We start from the raw sequence: 12,035 nt of genomic DNA on the forward strand, positions 1-12,035 counted from the left end.
GCCTCGCCATGCCGACCGAGCGGCGAATAGATGCCGCTGTTCCATGGTTGACATACGACAAAAGCACTCGGCGGTGATTGATAATTGCTGTCGCTTAAGTGCAGACTGCATATTCGAAGGTGTGTACGTGGCTTGGTATCCTGACGTCGAATTAAAGTGAGACTCTTGCTTTTTCCAGGCTTATTCGTCGGAAGCTTGTGTCTTTCTCATTCACGCAACCCCGTATTCCGCGATGCATTACCGATGAGCTGTACGGCCACACACTTACCTGATAGGGGGACACGACAGAACAAACATACTTCGCCGTGACTGGGAATTATCGATAACGACAACACACGGCTCGGAAGTAGTATTGGTTTGAACACTGCATCACACGACTGACGCGTACGTCGCTCCGCAGTTGGAGACGTGCACCGCAGGGTTGCACAGAAGGAGATCATAACTGCTTGCGACTGTCCTCTATAGCGTTTTGCTTTATAAATAAATAAGTAAATAACCAATTATCTCCTTATCATCTTCTCTGTTTTGGTCTAACTCACTGAACCGGTATCTTCCAAGCCCCTAAGACGCAAGCTAAAACGCATCGGTGACCTGACTTCCTGGACAAAAAAAAAAAACAAAAAAAGAAGAAAAAAAGAAACTCAACCTAACGTCACGGCAGGGGGGAGGCGACTCCCTATGAATTTCAGTTACAATAACTAACGAAGTACGAATTCAGATAAAATATGTTGCGCCCATACTGTTTGGTCAAACACATTCACTCGCAGTGATGCATTGTTTTTCCTTCCTTGCCGGGGGGGGGGGGGGATCTCTGGGATCTGGAACCAATCTGGGACTCCCACAAGGTCAGAGCGGGGGAGAACCTGCCGAACGTGTTCACTACTGTCGCGTTGTCGCGACTCCGTGGCTGCGGAGGGGTTTCGCTTCAAAGAATAAGTGCGGCTTATAAACTAATTTCATTTCTATTAGTGAAGGCGTCCGGAAAAGATGTAGAAATAATACGTTGTGGAAAGACATTCCTCGTGAATGTAGTGACTCTGAAAAAAGAAAAAAGAAGAAGAAAAGAAACACAGCAACATAAGTAGTGGACCGCACGAAATGTCACAATGACGTCGCTCCTACTGTTGTGAGAACTTGAAAGGCGGAGCAAGTTCAAGAAATAGTGCGCAACGCGTTCTGTAATTGCTGCGCTACTATGTCGTAGTCGACCTTCATAATTTAAGAAAATATGTTTCAGAGTTAAATGGACCTATTCCTACTGAAACATCATTACTCTTATATTGGTGTAGTGCCCCTTTAACTCCCCAAGTACCCAATGAAAGAGGGACTTGTAACACGCGCCATTCTTAAAAGATTGTCCTTCCGGTCAGAAAAGAACAAGGAAGGAATCAAATCCAGACTAATAAGGGCTCTATAGGGGCGTTGGAAGAGCTTACCCAAGTGCCACACACGAACACAGACCCCCCCCCCCCCAAAAAAAAAGACAGAGAAAAAAGAGCAAAAACTATATTGTGGCGATACAATTTTGTCCTTATCGCAGAGATAAAAATATGTATCCCATTTTGAAACTGACATCTCTTAGTTGTCAAAAGACGTGCAAAGAATACAGAGGGACGTACATACTGAGAGGCTATATCCAGACTGTAGCATCTAGCCTTCACACAAAAGGCAACCAAAACATAGGACATCCCTAACACCTCAGACTTCCTCGAGTGCGGGGCCTCCTTGCCTATTAAACAACATGCTACTTGTATGGGAGGAACCGTAGATATTTTTAAGCAGCTCACAAAATTTGCGAGGAACGCACATTTACGCAGGGGCCAAAGCAAGAAGGAATGCAGAATCATGACAAATGCTTTCTTCTGGTCCAGAGAAAAGACGTAACTGCTAATACCGCGCAATCGGACATATCCGAGTAAATCGCTAATACATCCTCCGACCAGACACCGACCAGCATTCGGCGATGGAACCGGAGACATTGCAGAAACGATGGATTAGCACTGACACCAAACGTCAGCATTCAAGGTGAGTTTGGACGCCAAGAACACGAGTCCGACAGGTTCTTCTGTCCAGAAGAAAGGGCCATTATTTCAACGTCCTTTTTCTGTGCAAGTATGATCCGTAAAGGACAAAATCTCTCAGAGATTTTACAGAACAGAAATATTTCAAGGAGCGATACTACTTCTTGACCGTTAGGCAGTATTTCAAGACATAGTCCAAGATAGACCACGTTTAGAAAGGTGCTCTCGCCCTAAAAAGAACAGCAGGCTCCGTTTTCCTACCCACCCACCCTCCACCGCGTACGCGGATTTGAAGGGGTCCGAGCATCAAAGGAGCTTTTACTCAAGGCGGGATGACGGGTTTGTCATTAATGGTTTCGGTGATTACATCAACCATGTGAGCTCTCGTCATGCAAAGCAGTCATCCACGATTTGTAAGTACTTGCATGGATCGCAAGGTAGGTGACTGAAACACTGGATGTGCTCCAACGAATGTAGATTTTGAGGTGTAGATAAGCGGGGACGATGTTATCATATACATATATCGTTGTCTGTCTAGGTTTTCGTGGACCAAGTGCAACTCTTCAGACGGCACCTCGACCCTTCTTCGATTTGAATGGGATGAGCCACTTCTTCACTGGACGGTCTTGCAACTGTGTCGCCAGCTTGAATTGGTGCGAACTGGTATAAACTAGCAAGTAATTTGGAACTAATCACCGCTGTGTCTTTCTTCAAATGCGGCTACTTTCAACCAGAAGTTCCGAAAACGAATGCAATTATGGAAAAAATAAGAACCGAAAAGCACCCATCGAAGCCATGGTGTTATTATATGATAAGTAATGTGCGGGGTAACCTACACCATATTAAATTTTCCTGTAACACATACCGAAAATACAGGTCTCTAACTGTATTTTATTTTTAACGAAGGGTACTGATAATATATTCGCGAGGCTGGCCTTCTCAACGAAGATCGTTTTCGTTTTGTACTTCAGGGAAATCAAAATGATAAAAGGAAAATGAACGGACGCACAAATAGAGGCATGTGCCACAAGACACTTTCTGGGGCTTGGCGTGTCATGTTCCGGCGGTGCCAACCGAAGCTGTGACGTTCCACAACGCAATTTGTCGTTCCGGTAAAGTGGCAGGGGACGTTGTTGTCTCGGATGCAGGTCATGTTTCCAGAAATGCAATACCGCGCGCTTGAAATGTGGTTGTTGTGGCGGCTATCCTGTACCCTTCCTTATTCTTTCCTGTTTTGATTCTCTTAAAGTGCGTGAATTCTGTGCGTTGTCTTTAAAATACATATTCTGTTTTTGGAGTAATATAACTTGGTAAGAGAATGAAGCTCACCTGTAGCCGTAATTCAACGGCCTCCAACATGAAATGGAGACGTGGCGTGGGCCGCATCGACCTTAGACCACAGCATGAATGGCCCCATAAAAATACGACCGTAATTACCTTAATACACCATCAAAAAGATATATACACAAAGAAAAGAGTGGAGTAGTTATTGTGGGGCTAGACGGCGAGTGTATAATTCACTGGCCTGAGAACGTCCCCTTGGCGCACCAAGAGAAAGAGATAGGCTGTCTTTCCAAATCGGGCACAAAAACTATGATTATAAATGATTCGGGAAAAATGGGTACTTATTCAAAGACGATTATGACAATGTTCAGGAGAGCCGTAATTATTTCCCTTTACACACTGTGCTGTTGCCTTTGCTTACGGTTTCAACATGGAAAAGGAAATAGAGGAACAAAAGAGAAAGAACAAGCCGACTTTATTGACACTCGACGGTTTCCGGTTTGCTTCTGTAATATGACTGTATTTATGATTTCCGTCTCCATTTATTTTATTCTCTGTCCGTTCCTGCTTTTTTTTCCTTTCTAGTTTCCCATGGATGACGTCCGGACAGGCTTCTTCTTCTAGAAACTTGTAAACCTGTGTGTAATTTAAGATGAGCCCATCGTAATCCTCACATAGTGTTCTTCCTTTACAACGTGTACGCGAATATTAAGTTGCTGTGACCGTAACTTATTGTCGTTGATGAGCCACGAGCAGTGCTTACATAAGTATGTGCTGTCAAACATAGGCAGGGGCAGCACTACGCAGGGCAAGTGTAAAAACAATGCCTGAAGATCCGCCTGAAATTCCAAGTTCTTTATTAATCGTTTTTTCTGATGGCGATTTCGGGTGATGCATTTGGGGCACTTTTTTCTGCCCCGAACCCGAGCGGTAAATTCGGGTGGTGCGGCCAGAGCAAGAGCCGCGTGTTAGGATGATGCACTACGGAGCAGTTCGCTCGCCCCAAGAGCACTTTTTCGGCTCTTGCTGCGAGAGGCCGAGCCAAAACCGCTCTCAACTCTCTTCTTCCGCTCTCGACGGCGAGCATGCGCATATATGTGCCTGGCGAGTGTCGTCTGCCACGTATTGCTCTTGCGGCTGTCTTCCTGTCATATGGCCAGTCATCTGTTTCTTTGTTGCGTTCACCATTGACGGCATGGATCTTTACGAAAGCGATGAAAGTTCAATTGACACCGATAATGCGAATGACAAAGATTATATGACCTGCTTCCCGCAAGCTATGCTTGTGATTAGGTGAAAGTGCTCGACGATGCCAACGACATGCCGGAAGTTCACGAACACAACTAACGCACAATGCGTTGCGAGCGCAGCGACCCTCGCAGAAGAGCGTCCGACAAATTCGGGTGATGACTGCCCCAGAGCGACTCCCGTGTAGAGCATGCACTGGACCTGGGCGCTCTCGCTCGGATTACCAGGTGCATCACCCGAAATCGCCATGAGAGTATCCTCCTTCTGTTCGGTTGTCTAGGGCCCTCAGACCATGGAATAGCTGATCGCGGGCCGCGTGTATGTGCTTGCACAGAATCAGTTGAACAGCAGAGCTATGATGTTTACTCTGGCAACAGTCTATCCGCTGTGCACGTAAAGTAAAACAAATGGCACAAGATACAAAATCAGAACACCCACATGCATATGGGATGAGAGAATTCCCGAGAAGCACCATGATTTGGTCAAGCGGGAAAGGGTGCAGCGCATCGTCCAACGCGCCCACTCACCATTTCGAAACTTCTGGGCAACTACAGGGGCGCCCACCCTACTCGTAAGACCTCGCCCTATGTGACCATTATTTTATTCCCGAAAATTAAAGAAGACGTGCGAGGAGAAATATTTGTAGCTCGGTCTGAAGCGATCTGGGAATGTGCCCCTGTCAAGTGGCTTTTTGCTGCTGTTTAGCCATGCCCATGTATATGGCACTTTGTCTAGTAATAAATAAGCTGAAAGTGAATATCTAAGTACTGTTCGGTGGGAGAACCAAAAAAGAAAAACAAAGACCATACTCAGTGTGATGATGGAGGTGTTTCAAAAGGTGATGACAATGGAGCAGAGCTGGGGAAAGTAAAAAAAAAAAAAAAAAATGGGTGCGACTGGTTCCTGAATGTCTGCATCTGACACCTGATGATATGATCTATTTCTCTCCCTCTCACTCGTAGTCTGCCTGACACTCAAGTATGTTCATGAGTCACTGACGTTCGTAGTCTGCTTAACGATATGCGCGACCTGTACCTACCAAGTAAGGCAAGCATATCTGTTCAGAACGATGGCACGTGCCCCTGCAGCAAGATCACATTGTTCGTAGCTATGATAATCCCAGCAGGTGGAAGCCTCGGTCGTCCACGTGCGACAATGGAAAATCCAAGAAAGTGGGTATTACATAAGGGAGGGGTCAAAGGGGGAACTGTGTCTGAAAGCACCCTTCATTTCCACAAAACAGCCCCATATTTTAAATAATCGTAAATTAACCATTTCGAAACAGACATGGGGGCCGCCATTTTTATGACGGCAGCTGTTCACGCGGTCTATATCGCCCATGCATGCCCATGTATATGGCACTTTGTCTAGTAATAAATAAGCTGAAAGTGAATATCTAAGTACTGTTCGGTGGGAGAACCAAAAAAGAAAAACAAAGACCATACTCAGTGTGATGATGGAGGTGTTTCAAAAGGTGATGACAATGGAGCAGAGCTGGGGAAAGTAAAAAAAAAAAAAAAATGGGTGCGACTGGTTCCTGAATGTCTGCATCTGACACCTGATGATATGATCTATTTCTCTCCCTCTCACTCGTAGTCTGCCTGACACGCAAGTATGTTCATGAGTCACTGACGTTCGTAGTCTGCTTAACGATATGCGCGACCTGTACCTACCAAGTAAGGCAAGCATATCTGTTCAGAACGATGGCACGTGCCCCTGCAGCAAGATCACATTGTTCGTAGCTATGATAATCCCAGCAGGTGGAAGCCTCGGTCGTCCACGTGCGACAATGGAAAATCCAAGAAAGTGGGTATTACATAAGGGAGGGGTCAAAATCACATAGGAAGAATAGAAATCGCATAGGAAGTAGAGACACATAACAGAAGCATTACAAAAAGTAAAAAAATGAAATATCAAGTTGATGAGGGAAGAAGAACAGGTGTACCATGGGAAGAGCATTATGAATCTGAAGCTGTGAGTTAAAGGAGGGCCGCCTTAAAAGGAGCACAGTCGTGCATGGGTATAAGCAACATGTTCTGGCAGGAGATTCAAATCACAAATTGTTTTAGACAAGGAGGGGGTATTACAATGGGGTACCTTAATCTTATGGATGTGGTCCGGACGAGATGAAATATAGTTAGCAGAGACTAGGAGACGATCGCGAGCGTTTATGTTGTGATAAATTTTATGGAACTTCTTGACGAGAGAAGATCAACGCCAGGGTCATTCGTGAAACACTCGTGTCTGTAGAATAGTTGGATCTAATGAAGCGCATCGCCCTGTTCTGAAGTGACTCCAATGCTTGAAATAAGTACTCTTGATGCGGATCCCATATCGCCGATATGTATTCGAGTTTGGGCAGCACGAATGCACGGTATGAAAGCAGTTTTACATGAGGTGGCGCAAGCGCAAGATCCCTATGAAGATACCAGAGGCTCCTACTGGCGTCGGCGACGATGTTTTGGATATGAAGTGCCCAACGCATATTCGAATCCAAATGCAGCCCAAGAATATGTTGAAACGCATGAGAGCTGAGTGTTCTTAAAGGTCAGCTCCGGAGATACCTTGACTTCTTGAAACTGTAACAATATTCTGGAAGCCCATATCGAACTGTGTCTGAAAGCACCCTTCATTTCCACAAAACAGCCCCATATTTTAAATAATCGTAAATTAACCATTTCGAAACAGACATGGGGGCCGCCATTTTTATGACGGCAGCTGTTCACGCGGTCTATATCGCCGACGTAAGTGATATCAGTGTTCTTCAAGACTTCCCTCCCTCTCTACGGAGCATACGGGAATGTAAACAGGCGATGGTGGCAGGAAGCGTCTGCTCGATCGACGTAGGCTTCTTGATCGCATCGTTTTTTTAATATTTGGGATGATCTGCCAATGCTAAAACACGCTGTTGATACCACTTGTGCACTTAGGATTCGTGCAATTATGCTGTCGTGTTCCGGCCAGCGGCAGACTGGCTAAGAACGCAATGAACGTCACGTATATCGTCAACGGAACTGTGCTACGCCTACATACGAAAGATATTTTTATTCGCATTGTAGGTGTCTTTGATAAAGTAAGTCAATTCATCGCTTAATTGAAGACTTCACTCTCTCATAGTTACGGCTCACCACTGCTGCATCACTTGCGCATATCTTTCTCACTCACGAATACCTGGCGTTTGGCGTTACAGGAGCAGTAATCGCATTTCTTGGCATTATAACCGGGTGAACGAGTTGTGTTTGGCAACGCCATGTTATCGTATACACACTGCAGGTACTACGTACGTAAGAATTGGGCTTGAATGACAACCTTAGTGTAGATTCGCGATGAACGTATTTGCCGAAATTTTACACTGTCGAGAGAGCAAGCACCAGATACAAGAACAAGATACTTACATGAGGGCATACGTGGCTTATGAGAGCTGAACAGAAAAAGAAAGAAGGAAAAAATAAACGAATACAAAAATACACTGCACAGTACAAGGGCACCATGCAAGTGTAATTATCAGGGATATCTTGCACCTTATTTCGGCTGGTTTACTAGTGCAGTACAGCCATGAGCCATCACATTGATCAACCACAAAAAAAGAAAGAAAAAAAAAGAGAAAAGAAATGAAGCTGAGTTGCTTCCATATGTGAAAGACACCAGTATTACATCTGGATCTGCATGCTGGTTTCAGGAGCCGATTTACTTCTTGAATCAATGCACTTCTCCACACATTCCACAGATACTGTAATTTTACACGTAACACTAAATAGACCATAATTTTATTGAATACACAGAGATCATAAAACTATCTGACTCCCCCCATAATCCCTCGCAACAGATAAACAAGCACACTGCAAGATGGACAGAATACAGGTGTCAGTTGAGGTGTTCTGTGGTAAGTCTTAGGTGCAGAATGAGGTCATTCCCCACAAACCAGTGAAAGGGGTTGCAACACCACGATCCCACATGAACATAAAAGCTTCTTCGTACCAATGTATGTTTTACAAACCAAGGTTGGAATAGAGCGTAGAAAATGGGCACCTTGAATAGCAAAACTCAAGCATCTCTCACGTCACAGATCTCAGGGCTATCAGTGGAATTGGCTGTATCTCTGAGGTCCTTGACATTTGTGCGTTAGTCAGGCATCTGTTTGAGAGCTTTTATCTCGCGAAGTATGACACATGAAAAAAAAAAAGATTGATTAGCATTATGGAGCGCAATGCATGATGCACCCATAATGTAACAAACCATGTCTATGAAAGCATCCCAACCCCTTTGATTTTTGCCTGGCACTTCATGTAGTAAAAATGGCTAAGGAACATGGAGTACCATTTACTGTGTGCTCCAAAATCTTGTGTTTGTTTCCCCATCCCCTACGCTTCTACAGAAGCCACCGATTAATGGCGAATGAAATGCCAAAAACTAAAAATCCTAGGTGTGCGACTGTTTGTACATGTTCGCTGAAGCCCTTCCGCTGTCGACTTGCATTTAATGCCTTGCAGAGTTGTTAGCGTTTACTCATTCACCGTAACTCTTGCGGTGAGCCCCCCTTGTGTAGTCTCTTCCTTCTGTTCGGGGGCTCATGAACTGCTATCGTCCACAGAGATCGAGCAGAGTACCAGAAAGCCTCTGGACATACCCTGACATGAAAATTAGCATTATTAGAATTCCTAAAACAGACAGAACAGGCTTGTGCAGTAAAGAAGCAATGCAATTCTCTGTTTCAGTAGTTTTCTCACACACGTTCCTTATGTGTAGATACAATATGTGGCACACAGATAAGGTCGAAGTGATGCATGACCTACTTACCATGACATACTTAGATACATGAACGAGTAACAGCACTGAGACAAGGAAACTTTTAGTGCACACAATGGCGGGATGCCCTTCAGAAGGCGAAGTACACCCACTATCCCCTACAACACTTTGAATGTTCCAGTTCCTGTAAGTGAGGAATGCAGGACAGTTGCTTAGTAATCGCTGCTAGCTTGAAATACTGTAAATCACCTTCGTGGGGCCAAAGCAGCTTCCCAATGTCTTGATGTGCACATCTTGCATGGTGACTTTGATGCTCATGAATATGTGAAGCAACATTATGATCCAAATATCCATGACATGCCAGAGTATCATGAGCCATTTTACCGGAAATAGGTTGCCATTATCATTGCTTGTCCATGTGCGCACACATGTACATGTTCACGATACTGTGGCACCATTATTGTAGCACCAGACGTTGCTTCACCAGTGCTGCTGTATGTACCTCTTTCCTGGGGCCTGAGAAAGGAGAAGCAGAAATTATAATTATACCTGTTAAGGCTAATATTGTTAGGAAAAGTGCAAAAAAGCATCTACATATTTAAGAGCTACAAAATGTGATCAACAATGTTGACAGCATACCCCCATGCCCCCAGCTATACCCCTTCTAATAGGAAATATGTTGTCAACCAATGGACAGCATACATATGTGTTATGACGGTGTGCTACAAAGCAAATGTGGCCCTCTTGCAATGTGCCATGTGTCAAAACGATGATTCACAGGTAGATGAGTGTTTCTCATGACTTCACCTATTTACTGCTAATCTGTGACGAGCATGCTGATCGTCATCCCTTGCTGGTCAAGGTACTCAGTTGCTGGAGTCAACATCATTAGTATAGAAGGACAGAATGGAATTTCTGGCACGTAATAACTTTACATTACAGCTTGAATACACAGCACTCACAGACACAGCCCGGCTTTTAAAGAGGGACAACAATATGCTACCATGTATGCAGGATATGGTGTGGTTCCATGGTTGGGAAAAGGCTGAATGTGATCACACAGAAGTCCAAACAGACACAGAGTGTCTCAAAGCAGGAACTCCTAAGTTGTTGCTGATTTCAGCTGCTGTGACTGTTTTGTCTTCCCTGTGCCCAAGCTCAGACTTCTCCAAACTCATGTAATTTCTCAACCAGCGTCTCTGAGAAACTGCGTAGTTTTACATACAACCGCGGATTATAGGGTTTAGCAGTCCTATATTTGTCGTTCACATGTTTACATTGTGTGCAAGTCATAGTGCAAGTTCGTGCGGACACTTACCCGCAACTTTGGTCCTTTGTTGCTATCCTCTCCTCTTTGTTGTCGTCGAACGAGGCAGGTGCCGCATCCCTTTCCAGCGACTTTTACAGTCCAAATCGGCCGTCAGGTGAACGACCTCGTAACATTCTGATGCAAAATGCTTCGAGCACACACGACAGTTGCCTTGATAAGTTCAGAGCACTCAACCACTGGTTTCGTACCACTCAATCACGCACAATATCAACTGGGAACCTGGCACGAAACATCTTTCTTAGTAGCGTACCTGCTCATACTGCGAGAAGCACGGCATTCTCACAATTCACTCACGCTGCATCTCTCACAAAGTGACAACTTAGATGAGGTTGTGTGTACTGACTAGCCGGAGTAAAAAGATGATCAATTTAAGACGCGGAGAAAGGTGCCCGTACGTACACGACTCTCGATTTCGCTTTCAGCCTGACGAGTTGTGATTGCTGGCGATTGCGAAACTGCGAGCCCGCAAACAAGCCAAGAGGAGCCAAAGCGAAAGCTGAGCGTGACGTCAGCTGTTCAAGCGGACGATCGGACGGCAAACCAAAAGACAGATTTCGCAGTAAATACAGGGTATTCGCCCAAACTATTTTGGAAGTACATTCAGTAGGCATCAACCTTTGTGCCTGCGAGTTTTTGTTGTAATCTGTGGCAGTGAGTTTCCTCCGGAGCTGACCTTTAAGTGAGTAGGATGGGTACGGACTTGTTTGTTTCAGAACGTGTAAAACTCATAACTTTGCATTTGGAGACATTTAGTGACGTGAGCCATGTTTTGCACCACTTAGAAATTGTATAAAGATCATTTTCAATGGGGCTCGGTGTCAGCACTAGACTTTATGTGACGGTAAGTGACACAGTCGTCGGTAAATAAACGGATGGAACAAGAAAGTGATTGGGCTAGATCATTAATGTATATGAGGAAAAGAAGTGGTTCTAGAACGGATCCTTGAGGTATGCCTAATGCGACAGGGAGAAACTCAGACAAGGTATCATTAGGAAAAACCGTCTGCTTTCTGTGTGATAAAATTCACTGATCAAGTTGAGGGCTGCAGCGTGGTCGAGGTTTAGCAACGCAAGTTTTTTAAAAGTGGCGAGTGGGGAACAGTATCGAAGGATTTGCAAAATTTAAAAAAAAATCGCGTTGTACGACCCCTGCTGTCAAGTGACATTTAAATGTCACGGACACACTCGATCAGCTGGGTTTCGCAAGAGGACCCCTTTCTGAAACCATGCTGGCATTCCGAAAACAATGCGCTGAAATCCATTCATCCATTTATCCATCCATGCTGTTAATGCGCTCGAGGTGCTTCGCAGTATGAGAGTGTACCATATTCTCCACCAGCTTGCATGGAATACTGGTCAATGAGATGAGTCTGAAGTTTGAGTGTACTGTCCGCTCTTTGGAATGG

Source organism: Ornithodoros turicata, chromosome 2, assembly GCF_037126465.1.
Source record: "Ornithodoros turicata isolate Travis chromosome 2, ASM3712646v1, whole genome shotgun sequence".
NCBI lineage: Eukaryota > Metazoa > Arthropoda > Arachnida > Ixodida > Argasidae > Ornithodoros > Ornithodoros turicata.